This window comes from Schistocerca piceifrons, chromosome 1 (assembly GCF_021461385.2).
Source record: "Schistocerca piceifrons isolate TAMUIC-IGC-003096 chromosome 1, iqSchPice1.1, whole genome shotgun sequence".
Lineage (NCBI taxonomy): Eukaryota > Metazoa > Arthropoda > Insecta > Orthoptera > Acrididae > Schistocerca > Schistocerca piceifrons.
The window spans coordinates 703,758,948-703,767,187 of NC_060138.1; the positions used below are offsets into that span (position 1 = coordinate 703,758,948).

At 38.3% G+C, this 8,240-nt stretch overlaps 1 non-coding gene across 1 annotated transcript; it reads right to left on the reverse strand.

The window, feature by feature from the left end:
* Positions 1 to 642: 642 nt before the first annotated feature.
* On the reverse strand, positions 643 to 715 carry Trnak-uuu. The gene has a single exon. It is a non-coding gene; the product is annotated as a tRNA-Lys (tRNA).
* Between the last annotated feature and the right edge of the window lie 7,525 nt (positions 716 to 8,240).

An 8,240-nucleotide genomic window follows, 5' to 3' on the forward strand; every position in this document is an offset into this window, starting at 1 on the left:
TCTCGTTTGTCTCTAGCAATCTGTATGCGTGTATCAGCCCTACCCGAGAACTGGCTTAAGCTTAGACAGTACTTTTCGAAGTAATAATAATTTTATACACTGGAAGCAGGAATTAAAAAGCGACTTCAGTCACAAATGTTCGTGTTTTATTAAAAAATAGACGATGAATTTCGGACTGTGTGTGTCCATTCATATTCCTGTGATGAGGTTTCATGTTAGGTCATGAATTTCGTAAGTAAAACGCGGAAAATATGTGCGAAGTAGTGGAAAAAATGAGCAGTGTAACTCACACTTCATTCAAGAGCACAAATAAATCATGTATTATGACAAGTTATACCTGATGATGGACCCACAGGATCCGAAATGCGTCGCGTATTTAATAAAACACAAAAATTTGTGACTGGAGGCAGTTTTTAATTCATACTTCCAATGTACTGAATATCGCCACGTTTGAAGCTGCAAAATATGGATAAAAATTAAAGAAATAATTATTCTGGTTCATCATGGTTTGAAGAGATCATATTTGAGTAAGCGCGTTACCAACATTTTACTACAGTTTACATTGTTCGGAAATGTCACACGGCTCGTAAGTATTCGGAATCCCTAGGTTCCATTGACAACTGCTAATGAAATTAAAATATTCGCCCGAACAGGGACTTGAACCCTGGACCCTTAGGTTAAAAGCCTAATGCTCTACCGACTGAGCTATCCGGGCTTCTGAAGGAATACACTTGCTATCTTCCTATAAATAGAGATATCGAGTGATAACCAGTCGTCCTAGTGGAGCAGAGAACCGAGAGATTGAACATGATGGCAGCGCATTGTCTACAAGATTGATGTTGACCTACGCGTTGTCAGACGCAGGCGAGCCGTGATTCATTCCCGCTGCTTTGACGTCACCGCAGCGTGTCAGAAAACGGACGTGGGGCACTCTCCAGCAGTCTGTCGGGCGCATTGTGCTCGTTTCGTGCGCAGCAAGCCGTTATATCGGGAAATTGAGCCTTTCATCGCATGCGTCCGCCCAGGCGCTGTGTCAATAATTCATCTTATTTCCGTCAGCGGCGCTGCGATCGCGGCGCTCCGCCCCGCACTACTCCATTCCCGCGGAGGTGTTTAACTTGGCGGCGAACAAATCGTTGGTTTCGACAACGATGCTAGCTTTATCCGGCAGATTAAATTCCAAAGCCTCTCAGGCATTAACAACACAGGCAAAAAGAACCGGCACAATTTTTCTCCAGAAGATTATTCTGTCTGTGTAAAAGCCGATTGCAGTTCCCAGTGTATTTGGAATCCCTGCATTATCTTCATGATACATGTAGCACAAGAGAGAGACATTATTTCACATAATATGGTTTTAGATTCGTGAAAAATTATAGTGAGGTATGAAATGCAACACCTGCTACATAATTCAGATTATTTTTCTGCCTACATTATTTAAAGAACATTAAAATGTTGTAATTATTTTAATACAATACACATTTTTCGATATCTGTTACAGCCACTAGCAACAACAATAGTTGATCGCTTTTATTGCTTCAAGCATCCTAACTTGCAGCCTCATAATGGCATTTTTATTCACTTTAGTTTGCGATCTCGTTTGTTTACTGTTAGTATTACACAGAATTTCCAAGACTGGTTAAAAATGGTTCAAATGGCTCTGAGCACTATGGGACTTAACTTCTAAGGTCATCAGTCCCCTAGAACTTACAACTACTTAAACCCAACTAACCTAATGACATCACACACATCCATGCCCGAGGCAGGATTCGAACCTGCGACCGTAGTGGTCGCGCGGTTCCAGACTGTAGCGCCTTTAACCGCTTTGCCACGCCGGCCGGGTCCAAGACTGGTGTTCCATGGATTGTCCCGGAGATGATAGTGGTGCCTATTCTAGATTCTGTTGTAGACACATCTTTAAACAGTTGGGGGTGTTGACAGCACCTTCATAGTAAATTTGCTCCCTTACGAAGTTTGTCAACAATCAGTCGCAGATTAACATTGATAAAGATAATAATATGTCATGGTTGATAGTTGGCCTTTCTTTGTGCCCAAATTTGTTTCATCATTTCAGAATGAAGTATCTTTCTTTCATCAGACCACGATGTTCCAGTCCGTTTTCGAATTTCCCTCTGACCAACTTTCCAATCAAATATCTTTTGTCTGAATGTTTTCCTGTCTGTAAGGTCTGCCTGAGTTACACAGGCTGTTTTAAGATCCTCCTTAATCGCAGCAATCTATTTGATTGGCTCAGTTTTGGCCTTACTTCTGTTTTCGTAGAATTCTACTATTTGTTTTGTCAACCTAGTGGGTGTCATTCTTTTAATGTGCTCATAAAATTAAGTCTTCGTTTTCTCATGTCACCATGTATGTCTGTGTATTCTTCTATTTCTTTATTACTTCTCAGCCTTTAAGTTTCCCCATAGAATTTTGGGGCCTAATATTTTCCTAATAATTTTTCTTTTAAATTTCTTCAGTATCCCTCTTCCTATTTAAAATTAAAGTTTCTGCTCCATAAAGACATTCAGGTTTGATTACAGTGCTGTAATGTCTAAGTTCACTGAATTTAGAAAGTGATTTTTTATAATAAATATTTTGTGTTAATCTGAATGCAGTTGCCATCTTTTGACAGCGAACTTTATTTGAAGATTTTTCCAGACGGTTTCTTGGATGATTTCCCCTAACTTTTACACTGAGATACACTTTTTATTTTTCCATATTTCGTGTTCAAAAACTTTGGTGCTTGTTTGTTGCATGCCATGTATTCCGTTTTTTCGAATGATATTTGTAGTCCTGCGTTCAGTTTGTTATTGAACTGTAGTAACATCCATAGCTAAAATCGCCAGATCGTCTGCAAAGACGAGGCAGTCTACTCTAATATCACTTCTACCTAACTTGATTGATTGGTCTATAATTTGAATCGACTTTTGCAACCAGTCAGTTTCGCTTTGAATGTTTTATAAAAGTTTCTTGTATTGTTCTTTTGGAAATCTTTTTCGATTTCCAAAAGTTGCCCATTTTCGTTGTTTCTTTCAGTCTGTCGGATTAATTTAGACGTTTCTTTTCTCGCAGTCAGAAAGGTGTTGTGCCTTTATTCAGTTTTGTTACTATTCCAATTTTTGAATGCCTCATGCCTAGACTTAACTGCTGTTTCACAATCCGCGTTCCATCAAGGGTGTTTTTGTTTCTTTCGAAGCGGAATTAAATTTTGTGCTGTTTTGATGAACTTATCTTTTAGGCTTTGCCAAATGTTGAATTGTTTTTTGTCAAGTTCACTTGTTAGACTTTGGGGTTATTTTAGCAGTGTCAAATTTTGGGATAATATTTTTTGTTTTGAAGAGTTTCTGAGGTTGAAGTTTTACTTTTATTCGCATTAGATAATGGTCAGAATCAATATTATCCCCTTTCCTAACCTGGACATTTAAAATTTCTTTGTAGTTAGGATATCAGATTGCCAAATGATAGATTTGAAATTCCCCAATAAATGTATTGGGTGCCCGCCAGGTTTTTTTGTTGAGAAGGGTTCTTTTTAAAATGTGTTGACATGATTTTAAGGTTAAAATTTTTGCATGTTTCAGCAAGTCTTTGGCCATTTTGGTTTGTTCATTTATGCACAGGAAATCCACCCACCGTTTTCTTACATTTTTTCTCGTTACCTAATTAAGCATTGAAATCACCCATTAAAATTTTAGCATGGTTTGAGGGAATTTTCGAGATGATGCTTTCTAATGTTTCCCAAGCTTCATTATCTTCATCAGGTTTTTTACGGTTGTTCTCATTGACTGGCATATGGGCATTAATTAAAGTGTATACTTTATTTGCTCATTTAAGATAAATTGTCATTAGTCTATTATTAATGGGTTTGACCTGTGTTGTTGAGTTTAAAATATTTTTGGTGACTGCAAAAGCAACTTCCAGATGTGGCACATTATTAAGTATTCTTTTATCAGTTTTATTTTTAAAAAGACGATAATTGCCGAAATTCATGGTGTTATTGTCCGTCATTGGTATTTCTTGAAGTGCCAAAATTTGAACCTTCTGTTCTTTTAATGTATTTCCCAACGTATGAAGTTTACCTGGTTGCAATGGTGTTTGTATGGTAAGTGTTCCAAAAAATTTATTTGTTTTGGTTTTAAGTTGGCCAGAGGACTGCGACTTCCTCCGCTGATCACGTTGCCTTTTAACCTGGCCCCCCAGAATCCGAAAGACCAGTTGCGCCAGTAATACCGGCGGTGGATTGACCACCTGGGGTAATATTGTGATTAGTAAAATGCTCCGTGATGATTGTACCTGGAATCAGGTGGGGTTGAGTAGACTCATTGAGTGAACTCAAAATGTTAAGACTGGAAGCGTTAGTTCCAGAACGTGATTTTCTGCCGCACCACTGTTGAACAGACGCTGACCATTTCGCCGCTTGCTACAAGAGAGACGCAAAGAGGATTTGGTTCTTTTTTCTCCATTAGGTTCTTCCGCTCTCTCTGCCGTTGGGAGTTAGGATTCCTCTTCCGCCTTTGAGACCGTTGACCGGGCTTCACCTGGAACCCTGGGCAGGGGCCTCCCAGGGTGCTACCATCCGGAGCCAGATGGGCCCAGGTATTTTTACGAGGTGTTACTCCTCCCCCTCCTCCTTCCTCATCACTTGCGAAATGAGGCCCCGTGCTTGGGACCGGCAGTATTAAATATAATACTGTAAGGAAAAATGTCTTCTACTATTCATCGATCAGTCTCATTGTGGCACAGAAAAAAGTGAAATATGAATCCATAAAAATTGTTGAATGCTTACGACGTGTACAACTGGTTCTGTTCCATAGAAGAATATCTGAATGTTTGGTACTTTAAAAAAATACACAGAATCTTGCATCTATTGCGTAGTACATTACTCATTATAGAGTATTTTCGATAGTCTATAGTCGCAACAACAGGCGATCGGGGCCTGTAGTCATGTACATTTCATTTCATACCTGTTATCTTACACCTGCTGATGTCTTAACTCTCCCTAATGCTAGCGTTTACAACACTGTTTTATAATATGAAAGTGAACTACAACTTAATAACAGTTCAAGAGAGAGTGTACATCCATTGCAATGGTATTCCACCACAGCTGCTTCTTTATGTGCTTTTTTTAGAGTTCCTTACCCGAATTGGTAAAAACGGAACCCTTATGGTATTACTGTGTTGTCCATCTATCTATCTGTCTGTCTGACTGTTAAAAATCCTTTTGCAGTGAATAGTTTATATCCCATACTAAGGTCTGCGCTATCTTGGCAATGTAAAAAAATTGAAGCTTCTAAATCAGTGCAATCTAAAGACACTGCCATTTATGTCACATATTTTGACACTCGCAAACATACTCATCAAAACCTATTCGTTACTTCCCGTTGACCTAGAATCGTGAAATTTGGAAAGAAGAAATGCTTCACACTACAATAAAAGAAAAAAGCCGAAAATTTTTAATTTTTAATTTGTAATTATGTCCACGAAATAACATTTCTTTCTTCATTTGTTATCTGACTTCAGAGGTAAAATTGAAAGATTCTCGAAATTCTTGGAATTTCCGGGATCGATATTTTGCCAGTATCGATGTCGATAACAAGCAAAAATCCTCTAGATTCTCGATTCCCGGGATAGGTGAAGTGTCTGTATACATAATTAAGTTTGTTCGGATCTCTCAGAGCGCAAATACTACCCGTACCTGGCCAATTTATTATTTATTGCTACGGGTTTCGATCATGACTCGTTTTCGAGCGTTACCTAAACATAATCACCATATTACCAATGTGACACACACACACACACACACACACACACACATATATATATATATATATATATATATATATATATATATATATTACGCAATAAGCAGTAAAATCGTAAGTGTTATTTTACAAATAAGATGAACTTCTTTATATTTGTACAACGTCTTTTTATTATTGAGCTGTGTGTTAGAGATATGGTTTGGGTTTAATTTTTTGTCTTTGATGAAAATCCATTGATATCGTTCATAAAATTTTGGTAAAATTTAGAATTGTATTTTGTTTTGAACTCTCCATCACCAATAAAAATTTCGTTGAAGTTTTCAATATTCTTTTATTTCTGAGTTCCGTTTGTTTATTTAGGATGTTGTTTCGATTTTTCGCCAGATACGTGTAGATTTCTATTTCTTCCAATATGCTCATGTAGCTTCCTGTTTCGGGTCTATGAAGAATGTAAAAGTCGGCCACTAGAACGTAAACCTTTCACGTTATAATAGATAGTGCGATTAAGTTCAGCTTATTAAAGAAAGCATGGAAACAAAATTAGATAAAATTAAAACTGTAGCCGTTAATAACGGCTACAGTCGTAATGTAGTCGAGAAAATGGACGGAAAGAAAATCAGGGGCAAATGCACAAACTAAAATGAGGAAATAACATTAACGAAAACACTGCCATAATGGGAAATATGTCGTCTGCGTAGATGAGTGGTTACGTGCTTGCCTACGATGCAGCAGGCCCGGGTTCGATTCCCGGTCGGGTTGCAGAGTTTCTCCGCTCGGGGACTGGGTGTTGTGTTGTCCTCATCATCATTTCATCCTCTTCACCGGCGCGCAAGTCGCCCAATGTGGCGTCGACTGAAACAAGCCTTGCACTCGGCGGAAGAACTTCCCCTGGTGGGGCCTCCCGGCCAAATGCCACACGCTGATTTCCATTTTTTCGCAAAAAATAAATATCACATTTCGTAATACTGACGTTAAAATTAGTTTGTGCACAGAGAGTAAACTAGGAGGAAAACAGTACACAAAACAGACGAACCTAAGAAATGCGACGTTAGGAATATACAAAATTAAATGCAGTAACTGTGACAAGATCTACATCGGGAAACCAGGACGAAAATTTACAGTAAGGCACAAAGAACAGAGAGACAAAAATGAAAGCAACCTCTCCACATTTAGTATATATCTTCGAGAAGATCAACACTCTACAGTGTACATGAACACTAATATTTCTGTTCTTCATAGAGAGTAACGAGGAAGCTACATGAGCATTTTGGAGGAAGTAGAAATCAACATACATCTGGCATAAATCCAAATAACATCCTAAATGAAGAAAAAGATCTCAGAAATAAAAAAACACTGAAAACTTCCATAAAATTCTTATTGGTGATAATTCAGAATAAAACAACATTTTATTATTTTGGCGTTGGAAAACGCCGTTTTGATAATATCAAAGTTACTGTAAAATCGCGTACACAATTAGTAAACAAAACCATATTCTACGAAAAGTTCCACGAAGACCTTTGTAAAATATGACAAAAAATCGCACTATTGCGCAAAGATGATTGAAAAAGTAAGCAAGCTCATTAACGGCTTCGGGAAAGTTCCAGAACGTAAAAGATCCTGTCATTGTACAGCTGTCGGACTTAAAATCCCCAGACCTTGCACCACTGAGAAATAACCCACTTCATTCCGGTTGGTCGGAGCCAGAAATGGCAGGGGCTATACCTCACGCATAGGATTCACAGAATAAAATGTAGAAACTTCTAAAATTCCTTGAAGCAAAGACGGCAAACAGTAGTAGTGGTAGTAGTAGTAGTAGGGAAATGATAAACCATGAGAGAACATGGATATCAGAATTTAGTAACAGTTGAAATACGTTTTTGAAAATCAAACATATATTTGATGAAGTTAATAAAACTGAAATAACATTAGAAATTATTTGAACTGCTTTCAGAGTCTTCGCCGATGGAGGGTTTTGTGACATGCGTCACTAGAAATTGCTTATCAAATGGATCTGAGCACTATCGGCATGCCTCGGGCATGGATGTGTGTGATGTCCTTAGGTTAGTTAGGTTTAAGTAGTTCTTAAGTTCTAGGGGACTGATGACCACAGATGTTAACTCCCGTAGTGCTCAGAGCCATTTGAACCATGAGGTTGTGTGTTTTGCAGCGATTATAAATATAACGAATTTTATATATTTAAGTGCTGCATCATATTTTATACCTCGATTTGAATAATGTAGTGATTGAGCATGGGAGGGGGCGATGCCGCCGGTCCACGTTTGTCTGCGCAAACAACACGGTAGTGGCAGCGGAAGTTGGGCATTTCTTTTCTGAATACTGTCACGTGCTTCCAGTTGCTGTGCAGTATTTTTTTTTTTTTTAATTTATGGCTTTCGGGCGATGCCCATACAGCCATCTCAAGCGTAGTGCCAGTTATGACGATAAGAATTCCAAGGACAACAAAACACTCAGTCCCCAAGCTGG